At 37.7% G+C, this 18149-nt stretch overlaps 1 long non-coding RNA gene across 1 annotated transcript; it reads left to right on the forward strand.

Annotated features, from left to right (window-relative positions):
• The first annotated feature begins 15966 nt into the window (after positions 1–15966).
• On the forward strand, positions 15967–16498 carry LOC120112265. The gene is made up of 2 exons (XR_005513744.1): positions 15967–16029; positions 16444–16498. It is a non-coding gene; the product is annotated as an uncharacterized LOC120112265 (long non-coding RNA).
• Positions 16499–18149: the final 1651 nt, after the last annotated feature.

The raw sequence follows: 18149 nt of genomic DNA on the forward strand, positions 1-18149 counted from the left end.
AAAATATGATAGTAGAAGTATTTTAAATTAAGTTTAAGCCTTCATTACAAAATCAGATTCTGAATTTCATAAAAATTTTCAAAGAAGCTTTCAAGATTATAATTTGAGATATGCATCTTCTACGTTGTAGCTCATCTTAAATTAATAAGTTTGAAAACACATATTTCAAAAATATTAGAGCACATCCAGAATCTTTATAATTCATATTGTATTTTGGTACAAATTGGAGGACATTATATATTAATGTTAGGCAAATTGAAAGATAAATTAGAATCAATATATTCTGCCTAATTTGCAAATTCGGATTATTCTTTTCTTTTATTTTTCAGATGATATTCATTAAAATAGAAGTATCCTTCTCTTCTCCTTTTGCAAATATATTCAACTTTCAGATTTCAAAAGTGATCATGAACGACAAATCTGAAATTTCTTTCAAAAATACGATTAGACGAGTATAAGAGAAATTCAAAATATCATTGATGGGCATGGAATGCAAGTGAAAACAATTTTCATTAGGCTTTGGAACACAAGTTATTTCGAAGTCAAAAGTGAAGCAAAAGCTTGTGTGCAAAGTTAAAGCCTATTTCAAATTTATGAATATCATAAAAGAAAAAAGAAATTGCTATTAGTAGAAATGTGTTTCAAACAAGTTGTTCAAGCATGGAGCATTACAAGTTATATTTAAAGAAGATATTTGTTATCTAAATACATAATTCAAAACATCAAGTCACATGCAAAACATAATATGCATTAAGTCATAACATTATGTATTAAAGCATTAAGAACAATCATGTCAAGGATCAAAATCAATTTTTTTAAGTAAAACTCCCTCTACTTAAATATAATTCTGCATTGATTTTATCCTTAAGATACGTTTTCAAGTGATTGAAATTTTATTTGACTTTTCACAAACTCCTTATACACTTTTATTTATCTTGTCATTCATTCCCTCATTTTTATGAATTTCTTTCTTTAAGCAGTCAATGAACATTTTGATCTTCATTTCTGTTTAGTTTTACTTTTATATGCTCTATAGTGCCGGGTACTACCACTAGCCTCTCCATTGGTACCATCTCTATGATGAGCAATATAGAAAGGTCAAATCATTTTCTTTAACAACAAAATTGATGGGGACATCAGAGCCCTTCATCCAGATGATCCTGAGCCTCCGGATTGAGCCAGACGCATTTATTTGCATTTAGGGATTTATTTGTGGTTTATTTTATTTCTGAGTTTATTTGCATTTTAGGGCTTATTTGTGGTTTATTTGTGTTATTTGTGGGCTTATTAGGATTTATTGTTGTGTAAGGGGGTTTATGCAAGTTGTGTATTTGGGCCCTATATATAGGCAACTATTTTCATGATTAGGGTTTAATGAAGTGATTTGGAATTTCTTTCCCCCTACGTTCTTTTTTTCTCTTTTTCTCCTCTCCTCCTCTATTCTTCCTGCGTCTCTACAACCTCTTCTTCCTTTTTCCTCTCTTGTTCTTCCTTCTTCTCCTCTTTCCCCACACTTGTGCTGCATCAACTTGGTATCAGAGCAAGAGGCTTTGCCCCTGCTGCCAAAGCCACGGTCCCGTGTTTCCTCTTTTCCTTTCTCTCTCGGTTTTCACCAGCCCCCCTTCCCCTCTGTCGGTTTTCACCGGAGAAAAAAAAAAAAAAAAAAAAGAGAACAACCCCTCGATTTCAAAACAGAAGAAGGAAAAGAAGAAACCCTTCGGTGGTCTCCCCACCACCCGTCACCACACCCACGCCCACCCTCGCCTGCTGCTTCCTCTCCGCCACACCCTACCGCCAACATCGCCGCCGTGACTTTAGTTCATCGCTGGAGATCGTCGCAATCCCACGAAAGCGCCGCTGTGCCCGAGCTCTTTGTGTTGGTCACCGGCTAGCCGTGTCTGACCCTCGGAGGAGGTCACTACCCCGTGGGTATCCGTAGCCGGCCGCCGCCCGTCGCTGCGAACCCCAGAGTCGCCACTGCGATCTCTATCCCGCCTCGCAGCCACCGCCACAAAATCCGGCGCATCCCCAACGAATCCGTCGGAGGTTGAAGACGGCCAGCTAAACGGGTAAGTCTCAGACCCGTTAGCCCGCCACACTAGCTCGGATCCATTCCGGAAAAAAAAAAAAGAAAAAGAAAAAGAAAAAAAAAAAGCAGCGCACGTGAGTTGCACATGCGGATGAACGGGTATCGGAGCGGGTAGCACCAGAAAATCCGGACCCGATAACCCGAACCTGTAATTCAAAAAAAAAAAGAAAAAAAAAAGAAAAAAAAAAGAGTAGCACGTGCCTTGCACGCGAAAAAAAAAAAAAGGAAAAATCCTTACCTCTGTCCGTCGTCTCGATCGGCCGCCGCTTCTTCTTCCGCCGTTGCCAAGCCGCATCACTGCGTCCGCCGTCGCTTCTCCGCCACCGCCTACGCCGCCGCCACTTCGCCGTCGCCACCGCCCGCTTAGCCCGGCCCCACCGTCGCCGCAGCGCCGCCAAGCCGTGCGCCTCTTTCCCCGCGGCCGATCGCAGCATCGCCGCTGACCGTGAAGCGTCGCTCCACCCTAGCCGCCGCAGCCGTCGCCCCTCCGGCCTCGCCACCCCGCCGCCGTCGAGATCCGTCGCCAACCCACCTCCCATACTGCACCGCCCTCGCCGCCTCGCCGTTTCCGCCTCCGCTCGCACACAACGCCGCCCCACCTCAACGCGCCACCGTCGTCACTGCAGCTCTGCCGCCACCCGCCTGCCGCTTCGTCTGCGCCGCCGCCGGCCGTCCCCATTCCGAACCCCTGTCACCTTCCGCCGCCCCCCCCCCCACCCCCCCTTTTTTCCCCTTATTCATTTTCGTCTTCGGCCACTGCAGCTCAACCGAGCAACCCTCCATCGACCCCAGACAGGCCCCTTTTGGGCCCAAGTTTCGGGCCACCCCACCTCACGGGCCCAAGCCAGCAAGCCCTCATTACAGAGGCCTGATCCGATCTCACAAAATTCCAACAGTTGAGTTTGCATATAATAGTTCGGTTCATAAGTCCATAGACATAAATCCGTTTGAGGTGGTGCATGATTACAAACCTAGGCAACCCATAGACCTGTTTTTCATGTCTCATCAGTATAGAATCTTTGAGTCTGCACAATCAATTGCATCACATCCACATTCATCGCATCAAGAAATCAGCAATTGCAGTCACTTTAATAACTTAAAATATAAATTCCTTGCTGATTTAACCAGACGTTATAATGAGTTAAGTGAAAGAGATTACGTCATGATAAGAATTAGGTTTAAACGACTTTCTTCGGAAACGTTTAAGAAATTGCAAACTTGTAGTGCAGAACCGTTCAAAATCTTAAAGACAACCAGTTCGAATGCATATGTTGTGGATCTTCCTGATGACTATGGAATTAGTGCGACATTTAATATTGAAGATTTAGTCCCATACAAAAAGTTAATATTCATGCCTTCTGACCCCTTTATTGATATACCTACCCATGTTGGACACCCTGACCTCTTACCTGCTGTTGAGCCACCACCTTCCAAATCTCATGCACGCAGAGAACAAATAGAACATATATTGGATGAGCAGGTTATTTCAACCAGGAATGGTAGTTACCAACGTTACCTTGTTCGGTGGAAAGGTCGACCAAAGTCTGATGTGACGTGGATTTCCAGAGCACAGTTGCAGCGCCTTGACCCCGATCTTCTGGAGCAGTACGACAGCCGGCCAGACTTGTACTCGACGGGGTCGAGTTTTTCTCACCTGGGAGGAGTTGATGGGGACATCAGAGCCCTTCATCCAGATGATCCTGAGCCTCCGGATTGAGCCAGACGCATTTATTTGCATTTAGGGATTTATTTGTGGTTTATTTTATTTCTGAGTTTATTTGCATTTTAGGGCTTATTTGTGGTTTATTTGTGTTATTTGTGGGCTTATTAGGATTTATTGTTGTGTAAGGGGGTTTATGCAAGTTGTGTATTTGGGCCCTATATATAGGAAACTATTTTCATGATTAGGGTTTAATGAAGTGATTTGGAATTTCTTTCCCCCTACGTTCTTTTTTTCTCTTTTTCTCCTCTCCTCCTCTATTCTTCCTGGGTCTCTACAACCTCTTCTTCCTTTTTCCTCTCTTGTTCTTCCTTCTTCTCCTCTTTCCCCACACTTGTGCTGCATCAAAAATATTCACTCCAAACTCTCCCTATTTAAATATAATTAATTACGGATTTTATCCCTTCCAAAAGAATGCTCACACAAGTCTCACAAATATGCTGAATATATTATGCTTGCTCTGCTTTTTCTTAAGATTGGAGTATTTACTTAGCTTTTACTTCTTCCGAACAATGCTCATTTTCTTTTTCTTTATCTCTCTCTCTTTTTGTTATTTTCAAGTAATTACATGAAAGAGCAGAATAAAAAATTAATCTAATATGCTGCATATAAATGTATATCATGCAAACAGCATTTTTATTATGCCCAATGATTCATAGCTTATCACAAGTTATTTTGAATTAGAGATTTGAGGCATAAACTTGTGTATTTCATGGTTATGCATTATATAGAAAAAAGTAAACTTCAATTTAATCACACCATGAAACAATTATCACTAGCATGAGAATGAAGCATGATATCAAGATGATCAGCAATTAATTTCAGACTATTGATTTTGCTCAACTAACTCACAAGAGAAGGGTTTAGTTTACCAGTGCATTTAGCATTCTTCAAGCCAAATATCTTTTAGATTCTTTACACCCTTGGCTGAAGAAAATCTTTCTTTTTTTTTTGTTTGCAAGGGAATGTTTATTGTATCTTTCATCGAGGTGTCCTTCAAGTTGAAATTTCTTGCTCATAAATCCTGTATCATTAGCAAAATCTTTTTCTTTCTTGAAGGAAAGTCATTAGTTTCTTCAAGATACAAAACATTCATACAACATATTTCTTAACTAGATGACTCAACATAAGATATGACAATAATTGAATATTGAGTCATTTTACTCAAGAGATTGCCTAAATATAAGCAAGCACATGTCACTTGAACTAAAGAGATAGTTTCATTAACCAAGATGGTTCAAGAACAAGCATGTGAGGCAATAGGAAGATTCATCAAGGTCAAATCAATTTCTTGTTTTCAGAATCAATTTAGCTTAGATTCTATTTGCTTAAGATAATTATCAATAAGACGTGCTAGCTAAGTTTTAATCAAATTATCTTAAATAGTTGTTTCTATCAAAATTCAGATTGTTACATATGACTCCTCATCATGTGTATTCCGAACCACTTTTCGAAAGTTTTTTCGTTTTCTCTAGTTTCCGTAATTCGCGAAACTCGTGAATCAAAATGATAAACTATATTCTCAATAAAGGATCTAGTTTTAATAAGAATAGTATGAATTATATTTCTATAACTAGTATCTTTTCATTGAATATTCTATATGCATTGCTTGAATAGTAATATCCAAAGAAACACTGTTTTATCAGATTTGGCATATCTTTCATTGTTGAGAGCATAACATGTACAATTGAAAAACATGAAAGTGTGCAACATTTGATTTTCCTTTTTTTTTTTTGAGTTCACAAGGGATTTTCTTCAAACATAGATCAAATAGAAACCTTATAATATGACAAACTGTGATGATAGCATTAATTAAAAGTTACTATCACAAAGCATTGTTATTACACAAATTTTCAAAGGGTTCTATTTTTATGTTTTTATAACCCTATATGCAATGGTGTTCTTGGTGCAAGCACAATTGTATTCAATACCATTTTCTATATAAAACTTATCAACAACTTGGTTTTCAAAGCTGTGCCATGAATTTTCACAGTTTGCAAACCTTTTTCATTTGAAACCTTTTGTAAGTTTGTGCCAAAGCAGAAAATATTTCAATTTAAGTGCCAAGAATAAAACCAACGTTAGCTTTGAGAAATCATCCATAATTACAAAGTCAAGAAGCTTATCTCCTAGGCTCACTATCCTAGAGAACCAAATAAGTTCTTATGGAGAATTTTCAAAGACTAAGAGGTGGAAACAATGTTTTCATATTTCGAAATGATTCTAGTTTGTTTTTCTAGATGACATGCATAGCAAATTTTGACCTTGTAGAAATTAATTTAAGTAAGCCAATGACAAGGTCTTTTGAGATTAAGTACATACTAGTATGAGTTGATTTTATATGCCAAAAGTGGTTTCTTTAATCTTGGTATTCATAGTGCATATATTTAAAGGCATACCAAGTATACATTCTCATGTCTATGATCAATAAAAGATAATACCATTGATAAAAACTCTCCATCAAGCATATAGAGAATTCATAGAGTTATTCTTAATAAATTGATTAATCATTTAGCAACTTATCCAACAGTAAGTAAAGCATATTATAAAATGAAGTCATTTGATTATATTTTTTAAAATATTGCCTATATCACAAAATTGATTAATACCTGCAATTCATGTTTTAATTAGATACTAAGGCAAAGAGAATGATGAGATGCAAGGATTACTAATTTCATTATTCTTTTCATTTTAATTACTTTTCTTAAGTATATTTTAAGTTTCATTCTTTAATATATGTCTAGAGCACCCAATGTCTAAATTAACATCTTTTGTTGGAGCCTTGAGCGCTAGACACACCTGCAGAAAATATTCAGATTTTCAACTTAGGAACCCAAGCTCTTTTGGGTCCTTGTAGGTTAGCTATTATTGTTCCTTTTGAAACCCATATTTTCTTAATAGCTATTTTGTCCATAGGCTTGCAGATTTTAGGATTACAAGGAGTGTATTTCTGCATCCTCTTGTTAAATTTAACAAACATAGATTTAACATGAGTAGTAGATAAACTTACAATTTTCTGTTTTTGCCTATTAGGTTCATCAGAAAAATTAGAATCTATTTTAGGATAGATAGTGGAGGATTTAACACATATGTCATTAAGGAATTTTTGTGTGTACCAAGATTGATATCCTAATTCAGCCTTTTCAAATTCAGCTCTTTGATTATTTATCATTAAGTTCAGCTTTTCAGAGCTGATAGTAAATTTTTCAACTATAGGCTTAAATTTGTTAAATTCTTTAGTTAACCTTTCATTATCTTCTGAAAGCAATTTATTATTTTTCTGAATTATATCATAGCTTTCAGCAAGAGATAGATTTTTCTGATTTAGCTTTTTATTCTTTAAACTAAGCTTCTTATATTTTAAGTATAGATCAAAAAAAGCATTATGAAGTTCATCAAATGTAAAATCAGATTGAGCTTCAGTATGTACTTGATTTTTGAATGAGAAATCACTTCGTATTCGAGTACATACCTCATCTTCATGTGCCACAAAGCATAGATTTTCAATTTCAATTTGCTGCTCTTCTTCTTCGGAGCTAGTTTCAAATTCACTAGAAATGTTAGTGCATTTATATTTAACTTCAAGCATACTCCATATTTTCTTAGCAGTTATGTAAAAAGATATGTTATTAAGTTCACTATCATCCAATGCACAATATAGAATATTCATGGCTTTTGCATTTTGCTGAGCTATTTTCTTATCATGATTAGTATTTGTGTGTAGCCCATTGACTATGATACTCCATAAATCGTAGTCATGTGCTTGAATGAAAATGCGCATGCGTGCTTTCCAATGTGTGTAGTTTATACCATTAAATAGTGGAGGTCTATCAATTAATTGTCCCTCTCTTAGAAAACTATCTATTTGAGTTGTCATGATCTTTGGCTCTTTGACGGTTAGGTCAAAGTCACAAAGCAAGAAATTATAGAGCACCTGCTCTGATACCACTTGTTGCCCAAGGTGACAACCCAAGAGGGGGGGGGTGAATTGGGTTATTCTAAATTTTTGGTGTTTTAAAAGTTTTCTTAGTTAAGTGCGGTGGATGCTTTCTTAAATTATTTGAATGAATTAAACTAGAGCAAAGATGAAAGATAATGCAAGAATAAGCATAAGAACGTGCACAACACAAACACAACGATATATAGTGGTTCGGTGCACCCCAAGGCACCTACGTCCACTCCCCAAGCGTTTCCTTAGAAATTTTACTATAACCCCTCGGATTACAGTAGGATTGTTTTCCGGGCTCACAATCCAACACCTTTACAATTGGTTTTTCGGGATCACCAACAAACCTAACTATTGGTTTTACGGGCTCACCAACAACCTACGTTGGTTTTACGGGCTTACCAACAACCTACGTTGGTTTTACGGGCTTACCAACAACCTACAATGTTGGTTTTACGGGCTTACCAACAAACCTTACAACAAGAATAAATAACAAGGAACTAAAGCTCCTAAATGAGCAAATAAAACAATTATGAGCTACAAAGAAGAGTTTAGAATATAGTTATCCCTTTAATAAGGCTCTTCTCTTTTTTGTTAAGATTGCTTCACTCTTCAAGGGTTGGTGGAGCTCTTAATGTCTCTTGGAATCTGCTCAACCACTTTCTTTTCGCTCTTTGAATGAAGCAATTGAATGAAGCTTGCCTTGCTAGGATTTTCTCTTGAATGCACTTAATGTCTTTTCCAAAGCCTCCTTCCTCTGATGAATACTCCCTCTTAAATACTTCTCCAACCTCCAAATAGTCCTTCCTGACCGTTGGATTGAAGAAACTAGCCGTTTATAGCCATTGGAAGTCCAAAAAGCACTTCTGCACAACTAGCCGTTATGCTTCTGCCCGTGCTTGGGTCAACCCAAACTTTTCTGGGGTCGACCCAAACCACTGTTCATCAGACTTGGGTCAGCTCAAGCTTTTCTTGGGTCGGCCCTCTCAGAAAATACAGAACCTTGTATTTCAGCCTTCCTTCACTTGGGTCGACTCAACTCTTTTTGGGTCGACTCAAGGTTGGGTCGACTCAAGTTACATTTGGGTCGACCCTCTCAGGGATTCCAGAGAACCAGTTTTTGAATGACACAGCCTTTGGGTCGACTCAAGTTCAATTTGGGTCGACTCAAGGATGGGGTCGAGTCAACTTTTACTTGGGTCGACCCAAGTACTGTTCATCCGTGCCATTTCTGCAGAAGTGTGCCAGATGGTTCTTTGAAGTGCCGGGGTCGACTCCACCAATCTTGGGGTTGACTCTTTCCACTCTTTGCTGCAACTTAGAGTTAGATTCATCCATATAATTAATGAAATATACTCCAAGCAATTTTGCATATATATCATGGTAGTGCTACATACTCTTAACAATGAAAATTACTATCATCTCCTTGAGAGTACGTTTAACTTGAAACTTTGCCGAATTAGAATTTAGAATTCACTATCCCTTTTCTATCGCAAATTTTATCTCATTATTAATCATGAAAATATATCTTGATCACATTCTCCTAATGTATCATGAGTGTATCGAGGGTGTGCCATTTATCAATGATGTATCGAGTTAATTTGCATTTCTAATTTGATATGGCCTCAATGGTTGTGTTAATCATCAAAATAACATTATCATCCTTAGTCTTCAAACTCTCTTTTAAGCAAAAACCTCCAAAATCCTAGAAAGCCTTTCTGAGGTCGTGATTGATCTTCCAATGGTGAGAAGGAAGCAACTTACATCCGGATCAAAGAGGAAGAATATCACTCCACTAACAGAGAGGAGAACAAAGGCTAGGGCAGAGATAGAAATGAATCCACAATGGAAAGAAACGCCGCCACCTCAACCCATTACGGCCCCTCTATCACCTCCGTCCTCAGTTTCAAAACAAGGTCCCCTCTCCATAAGGAATGTCTTTACCGGAAGAAAAGTGGATTTCGAGTTATTAGAAAAAAAAACTTTCCATTAGGGCATAATCTAAAGAAGATGGGTTGGGAATATCTATGCTCACTGAATGTGCCAATCTACCCAGACCTGGTACGAGAATTCTACTATAATGCAAGATTTGGACAAGGACAAATCTCGTCCAAGGTAAAAGACATCCTTATCTTGATTATAGAAGAAACTTTAAGAAATGCACTTCGGATTTCAAATGATGGAGAAAATGGAGATCACCTAGAGAATAGGAACGAAGGGATTAGTACCATTCTCAATAGAAAAATCATAGAAGATTGGACTGAAATCAGTGTCAATCAACTGAATGCTGAGATGCAACTGCTGCATCACATGATCAACAAAATGTTCTTTCCGAAGATAGAAAAATTTGATCATGTCTCAGAAAGGGATATACTAGTAATGCATCATATTATACAAGGACTCTCACTGAACCTACCCTGCTTAATGATTAGATACATGGAAGCTCAAGGACAAAGAAAAGGAGCTTCACTTTCTTATGGTATGGTCTTAACTCAAGTCTTCAATTACTTCAATGTGAATCTAGAAGGGGAGACCAAGAAGGAATTACTGTACTCAGATGTATACAATGACAAATCACTGAAGAGAATAGGAATTGTCAAAACTGAGGGCAAATGGACTCATAAATGGAAAGAAATTCAAGATGAAAGTGGTCAAGACACTCCAACACCACTCAAAGGCAAAAGAATTCCTACTCAAGCACCTCCAACAGAGCCTTCAGTCAGTCAACCTCCTCCACTACAAAGGCCATCAGATCCTCCACTCAGACTTGAGAAGTGGCAGTTAAAGTCTATTGGAGATAACATTATAACAGCACTGATTAATTCTGGAGTCTGTTTTAGCAAAGTCCAACATCTCACTAACTTGACCCAAAAAGTAAAAGCTGAACTACAAGGTTTAAAGCAACTTGCAGCTAATCAACAAAGAAGAATGATAGCAATTGAAGAGCAACTAAGGACTCAAAGAACTTCTGTTCAAGGCTCTATCCAAGAACTAAAGGAAGAACATACTCAGTTTACTAACTCTATCTCTGCACTAAACAACAAGATTGAGAAGATGATAGAAGAGCCAAAGAAAGATTAGTCTGGACCTTCATCTTCAAAATCTTGAACCTAGACTGAACTTAGATTAAACCTAACCTAAGCTTAGACTGAAACCCATGTTTTCAAAACATAACCTTGTACTAAGCTAAGTTTCATATCCTTTTGGCACACTTGTATACTGATTAATACCAATTGTACCTTTTTGACTTTTCAAGTATCCTTCATTATCAATTGCAATGAATACTTACCTTTCTTGAAAAATATGTTTTCTTGGATTGAATGCTGCTCTGATAAATATGCTGAAAAGTCTGATACCCTCTCTCCTTAACACAACTATTAATGATTAAGCTAACAAAAAGAGGAAAATTGAAATCATTTTTTCTTCCTTTTGTTGATGACAAAAAGGGGGAGAAAGTTAATTGTGAAAAGAATTCCAATATGAGAAAGTTAAATAATTCCAATCTGAGAAATGAGAAATATGAAAAGCATTCAGAATTCCAATCTATACACTAAAGATAATATATAGGAAAAGATTTAAATTATAATATACAGATATGGAATGGTCTGCACTATGGTCTGCACTATTAAAAAAACTTAAGAAAAGAAGAAGGAAAAGGACTCTGCATAATTTAAATGTTTGTAACTGATAGGAGAAGATTTTTTTCTCTTTAATTTGTTGAAATTATGCATATATCTCTGAATGTTATATTTGCTCAGAACTTTATTATAAAATTCTTATAATTGCTGTGAAATTTATTGCAAAATTCTTTTAAACTCAATGGTTTTGTCATCATCAAAAAGGGAGAGATTGTCAACCCTAAAGGATGAATTTTGATGATTACAAAATACTTGAGATGATGTTATGTACTAATGATGTTGGCTTAATTGTGAAGTTTTATAAGTCAAGAAAAATCAAAAGAAATGAAGCACTGCAAAATCATTAGTTCTTCACAAACACTTCATTGGATATGTTCTAAAAGAAAAATGATCTTAAACTAATCCATGGAGATCAAAGCTGAAGTCTAAAGTTTTTTGTTTGAAAAACTTGAGTCAACTCCTAAGCAAAAAGAACAAGTTTGAGTTGACTCTCGCATGTTTTCATCAAGTGGCCCAGTCAATGAGTCGACCCTCGTATTGCAAGAGTCGACCCTTGTGTAGTTCAAATTAAACAGAAAGCTTTTACCGCCTGAGACAAAATTTGAAGAGTCGACCATTGTTCAAAATGAGTCGACCCCTATACTGTTGGGACCACAACAGGAAGCTTGCAACAACTTCTGTTTTCTTTTATAACAGAAAAGATTCCCATCAAAACGGAAAGAAAGAAATTCAAATCCTGCTGAGGAATTCGCCTATAAATTCGAGGGAACGTTAGAAGGAAAATAACAAGGATAGAGAGAAAAATTATGTCAAGTAAGAAAAGTTTCCACAGAAGAAAGGAGAAAAAAAAAAGCTAAACTGTTCATCATCCTCACTGGCACTCATTTGAATCTTATTCCTGTGAGAAAATCAGTCGAAGCTTCTCATTGCACCAAGAAGAGTTGCTGCTCAAGCATTGGGACATTCTTCCATAGCCATCTTCTTCATCGGCTTCAGCTTTATTTTTATTGATTCATTCTATATATTCTGAAGTTTTAAGTTTTCTGATTACAGCTTTCATTTATTTGGATTATCTGTTGCTGGAATAGTTTTACTCATTTGAAACGTTTAAAGGCTCTTCCAAGCCTTGGTTGGAAGTTGCTGAATTGGTAATATTCAGCAAGAAAAATAGTTTTTGGTTGGTTTATCTAAAAACCAACTGGGTTGTTTGTGAGCCTGGAAAAACAAACGGTGTAAAGTTTTTGGTTGGTTTTTCTGAAAACCAACTGGATTGTTTGTGAGCTCGGAAAACAAACGGAGATAGATTTTCGGTTGGTTGCCTGGAAAAACCAACTGAATTTTTGATTGTGAGCCCGAAAAACAATCAGGCTGTAATCTGCTGGATTATAGTGAAATATTAAGCTAGGCTTGAGGAGTGGACGTAGGTGCTGAGAGTGCACCGAACCACTATAAATCTTGGTGTTTGTGTGTGTGGTTTATCTCTCTTCCTCCACTGCTTATTTCTGATTGCTTTCCTCATCTTATTTACTGCTTCATTTGTACAATCCTATTTCCGCCGCTAAAACTGCAAGTTATCGAAAGATAACAATAACTTATATTCTTCTTACGTTTAATTTTAAAAGACCTAATTCACCCCCCCCCCCCCCCCTCTTGGGCTGCACCTCTGGGCAACAGATTGTGATAAGCTATTCTAAATACTTGCAATTAACTAGTAAGCTTTCTATGGGTATGCTGCTATTTGATGGACATAGGTCAGGATGCCTCTATGTCAGATGAGAAAGTGCTCTTGGAGCTACTGATGAGGCACCAAACCAACAAGATAGTGGCACACCCTAATAGGTCGATTGCATCTCTCAGCAAGAGGGAGTTGTTGATCCTACCAGCGATACTCAGATGGGACAATAAGAACCAAACTTAGGCTAGGTTATGCAAACCTAGTTGGTATGATGCAGATGCAACAGCTAGTGCAGCAGTAGTTGCTTCAACAGCAGCATGTGCAACAATAGCAAACGCAGCTGCACCATGCGCAACAACAACAAGAATGAGGGGAGCAGCGTGAGCAACATAATAATATAGCTAAGTGCAAGAAGCTGGCTCCTCCAGCTTTCAAGGAGACTATGGAATCTTTGGAAGTTAACAATTGGCTTATAGATGAAAAAAGCGTTCGCTATTCAAAGATGTTGGGACGATGAAAAGAGTCTATATGCATCATACATGTTGCAAAAAGAAGCATTCAACTGGTGGCGGATGCTAAAACATCAATTTGAGCAAGATGGAGAACCTCTCACCTGGGATAGATTTCGAAGAACATTCTATGATGAATACTTTCCTCGGTGTGTGATATTGCAGAAAGAGCAAGAATTTATTTATTTGGAGCAAAAAATATGTGAGTGGCCGAATATAAAGCTAAATTTATAGAGTTAGCCAAATTTGTTTCGAGATTGGTTGAGTATGAGCAAAATCAAGTGCACAAATTCGTGATGGGATTGAAAACTAAAATTAGAAGGAAAGTGGTACCCTATGAGTTGATTACCTACGCAATTGTGGTGAATAAAGCATTAATAATAGAAAGAAAAGTTAACGACACTTTTGCTAAAAGAGAAAGAAGTCAAAAGAAAAGAAATAGATTTGGTGAATCTAAAGGATGGAATAAGAAGTATAAGGATCCAGCTAAGAAGCCAGACAGTGATAATGACTGCAAAATTGAGAGTGAAAAATGTTCAAGATGTGGTCAAGATCATGAAGTTACAAACTGTCCCTACGTTATTAGTTCTTGTTTTGGTTCTGGTCAGAAAGGTCATAGAAAAGTAGACTGCCCATAAAGAAATGAGAATAAATCTACTTAGTCTAAGGAGGGAAGCCAAAAGCCAAAATCTCAAGGAAGAGTTTATTATTTGCTTAAACAACAAGATGCATAGGCTTCTAATAATAGGTATTATTGTTGTATCTGCTATTTATGCTTATGTCTTATTTGATCATGGTGCCACCCATTCATTCATATCCTCAGCCTTCGTAAAAAAATATGATATGTTTTGTGAACCTGTGACAACTAAGTTATATGTTGAGACACTAGTAGGAGGCATGTTCAGCACTGATATTATATGCAAGTCACGTAGAGTCAGAATAGGAGGAAGGGAGCTACTTGCTGATCTGGCCATATTTGATATGCAGGATTTTAATGTCATCCTGGGGATGAATTGGCTTGCTGCTTATCATGCCTTAGTAGACCATTATAGCAAAAGTGCAAACTTCTAGCAACTGGTGAACCAAAATTTAGTTTCATGGGAAACAAGGGAATTACCCCTCCACGTATCATCTCGGCTTTGCAAGAGGGGCAAATGTTAAAGAAAGGATGCAGAGGTTATGTGGCATTAGTAACTAACATGCGACAAGATGAATTAAAGATAGAGGATATTCTTATAGTGAATGAATTTTTGGATGTCTTTTCAAGGATTTACTAGAATTTCCATCGAACGGAAAAATTGAATTTATTATTAATCTAGTACCTGATTCGAGTCTAATTTCTAAAGCCCCTTATTGAATGGCCCCAGTTGAGTTGAAAGAATTGAAAGACCAATTGCAAGATTTACTGGATAAACATTTTATATGAACTAGTGTATCACTTTGGAGAGCTTTGGTACTATTTGTGAAAAAGATTTATGGAAGCATGAGACTCTGCATTCATTATAGAAGCATGAGACTTTGCATTCATTATAGAGAATTGAATAAGATCACTGTAAGGAACAATACCCTTCCTGAATAGATGATTTATTTGATTAGCTGCAAGGTGCACAGATTTTCTCTAAGATTGATCTTCGCTTAGGATACCATTAGCTGAAGATCAAAACAAAGGATGTACCTAAGGCTGCATTCAGAACTCGTTGTATTCGGAACTCATTATGAGCATTATGAATTCCTATTGATGACTTTTGGATTAACAAATGCCCTAGCAGTAGGGCTGGAAGTGGGCCGGCCGGGCCGGGCCACACCCCTACCCAAGCCCGGCCCGAAATTTTTTTCCGGGCTTCGGGCCGGGCCGAGGCCCGAACAATTTTACAGGAACGAGGCCCGAGCCCGGCCCGAGCCCATTTGGGCCAGCCCGTTTGGGCTTTTCTTTCATTTGACCTCTGAAGGGCTTTTTGAACCTTGTGTCATTTATTTTTCTCACATGACTTTTAGTTCAGTAATAAGGGACCCCTTAAGGTTTATCTGAGTGCATTTACCAAGATTCTCTCTGATTTAGTATCTGGAAGTTCTTTGCTTTGATGAGTTTACTTCGAATGTCATGCCCTTCTATTTCATATCCTTTATCATCTCAGCAACTTTTTTTTTTCAGTCCAATACATTTTTTCCCTGTCGCGTTGGTTAGATAGCTTATTGAATGGTTAATACATGCATCAAGTTATATGGTGCATCCCCTGGTTCTTGCCATAGCTTATATTGCTCTTAGACAGTTAATGTTTCTTCTTATTATTAGTCTACAGCTGCTGTCATTTCCATTTCTAACTAGCAACTTCTTGTGGTTGCAAGGTTTCATTGTTTTGTTGAACCTCGTTGTAACAGGAACTCCACCTGAAAATGAAAAAGGGGCAACAAAGAAGGAAACTAAGGAAGTACTGAAGCTAGCTGATGACAGGTTACTTGAGCTTTTTTAATGCTGCATCGAGTCAACCTTTGCGATGAAATTGCTAACTTCATCCTATTTGCTGTTGTAGCTTACAATACTTTCTGTTTGTGATGATGGCTTATGATCCATCTTATTTGCTGAGTAAACTGATTGAGCCTATGGAGCATGGAAACACTGAGTTTAAGTGCAGATGCACACACGAGGTTCTAGGCATATTTGCAGCAAGGCTGGGGCACACAAGTGGTCATTTTGTAATTATATGAGTATTTCCTATGAGTGAAACAAATATATGTTATGACGGAGGGTCCTTCTTCTGCACGTTCAACATTAAGGATTTTACTGTAGCCAAGATCCCTTTGCAGAAGAGAGGTTTTCAGCATGCTATGTTGTTCTAGAAATATATTTGAAGTTTCTTTATTTCAGGAAGGTTGGAAAACGCAAGGCTGCTATTAAGGCAGATAAGAGTAGCAAAAGACAGACCAAGAAGGAAAAAAAGGCCGAAAAAGATCCTCACAAACCGTTTGGGCCAGCCCGTTTGGGCCGTGATTTTATTTCGGTTCGGGCTGGCATTGGGCTCGAGCTTGGTCCAGGCCCGGGCCGGGCCAATGGGAAACCCGAGCCCGGCCCGAAATAAAATTGGGCTTAAGTTTGCAGCCCGAGCCCGGCCCAAAAATCATTGGGTCTAGCCCATGGCCCGGCCCGCAAGCGGCCCGACCCGATGGGTTTCGGGCCGGCCCGAGCCCACTTCCAACCCTACCTAGCAGCTTTTATGGACTTAATGAACAGAACATTTAAATCCTTTCTAGATCTATTTGTTGTGGTATTCATTGATGATATCTTAGTCTATTCAAAAGGTAAAGAAGAACATGAGGAACATTTGCGAAGCATACTTCGAATCTTAAGGAATGAGAAACTCTATAATAAATTGAAGAAGTGTGTGTTTTGGTTGGATAACATAGCATTCTTGAGGCATATCATATCCAAAGATAGAATTTCTATAAATCCAATAAAAGTAGAAGCTGTGGTACAATAGAACAGGCCAACCAATATTTCTGGAGTTCGTAGCTTTTTGAGAATGGTAGGTTATTATAGGTGATTTGTAGAAGGATTTTCCTATATAGCTGTAGCTTTGACTCGTTTAACTCAAAAAGGAGTTAAGTTTGAATAGACTAAAGATTGTGAACCAAGTTTTCAGGAATTAAAAGGACGATTAGTTACATCACCTATTCTTACTATAACCCTAGGTGATGAAGGATTCATAATCTATAGCAATGCTTCCAGGAAGGGACTTGGTTGTGTTTTGATGCAACATGGTAAAGTGGTGGCCCATGCTTCTATACAATTGAAATCCTATGAGCAAAATTATCCTACTCATGATATGGAGTTAGGGGCTATGATTTCACTCTTAAGATTTAGAGACCCAATCTTTGTGTTGTACAGTACGAGGTATTTACAGATCACAAGAGTTTAAAATACATATTCACCCAGAAGGAACTGAATATGAGACCAAGAAAATGGCTGGAATTATTGAAGGATTATGTTCTAACCATTAATTATCATCTTGGGAAAGCTAATGTTGTTGCGGATGCTTTAAGTAGAAAATCAATAGGAAATATAGCCACCTTAATTACTAATCAACGACATATTTTGGAAGATGTGAGGAGACTTGAATTAGAGATTCAAGTATGTGGCTCAGGGATTCAATTGGCTCATATGCAAGTTTAGCTGACACTTATAGAAAAGATTAAAGTTGCCCAAGGTAATGATTAGCAATTATTGAAGATTCGAGAATCAGTTGAATCATGGGATCAATCTAAATTCAGAATACATGAGGATGGATCTTTGAGATTTTAGAATAGAATTTGTATACTTATGTATCTAGAAATTAAGTAGGAAATTCTTAAAGAAGCTCAACAGTCTGTATATATAGTACATTTAGGAGGAACTAAGATGTATGTGGCACAATATTTAGTATGTCAATAGGTTAAAGCTGAATGCTGAGACTAGTAGGACTTCTTCAGCCTCTTGATATCCCAATATGGAAGTGGCAACAAATTACCATGGATTTTGTAACAGGGCTTCCGAAGACTCACAGTGCTAATGATGTAGTTTGGGTGATCATGGATAGA

Source organism: Phoenix dactylifera, chromosome 10 (assembly GCF_009389715.1).
Source record: "Phoenix dactylifera cultivar Barhee BC4 chromosome 10, palm_55x_up_171113_PBpolish2nd_filt_p, whole genome shotgun sequence".
Lineage (NCBI taxonomy): Eukaryota > Viridiplantae > Streptophyta > Magnoliopsida > Arecales > Arecaceae > Phoenix > Phoenix dactylifera.